This window comes from Myotis davidii, unplaced genomic scaffold (assembly GCF_000327345.1).
Source record: "Myotis davidii unplaced genomic scaffold, ASM32734v1 scaffold370, whole genome shotgun sequence".
Classification (NCBI taxonomy): domain Eukaryota; kingdom Metazoa; phylum Chordata; class Mammalia; order Chiroptera; family Vespertilionidae; genus Myotis; species Myotis davidii.
This window is the reverse complement of record NW_006288615.1, coordinates 2,300,367-2,300,675: the sequence shown is the minus strand read 5'-3', so window position 1 is coordinate 2,300,675 and position 309 is coordinate 2,300,367.

Sequence of the window (309 nt, the reverse complement as noted above, 5' to 3'; positions counted from 1 at the left end):
GGTTCTGGGCAGCTCTCCCTCTTCCTTCTCTGCAGAATGTGGACCTGACTCATGCCAAACTCAGCTCAGCCCCACCAACGTGGTTACTTAATGCCCAGAAATCGTGGAGAACACCTCAGCGTCCTTGTGCTTAAGGATGAGCAATGATGATGTCATCTTCCAGGGTGGTTGAGAGGCACTTAGAAGCAGCATAACCTTGGCAGGTTGCACAAGCCCTCAGAGCCCCTCCTTCTCCCTCACCTGTAAAACGGGAGTCTACCTGGCTTATGAGGGTGCTTGGCTGGACCAGGGAACAGGCCCCCTCTGCAG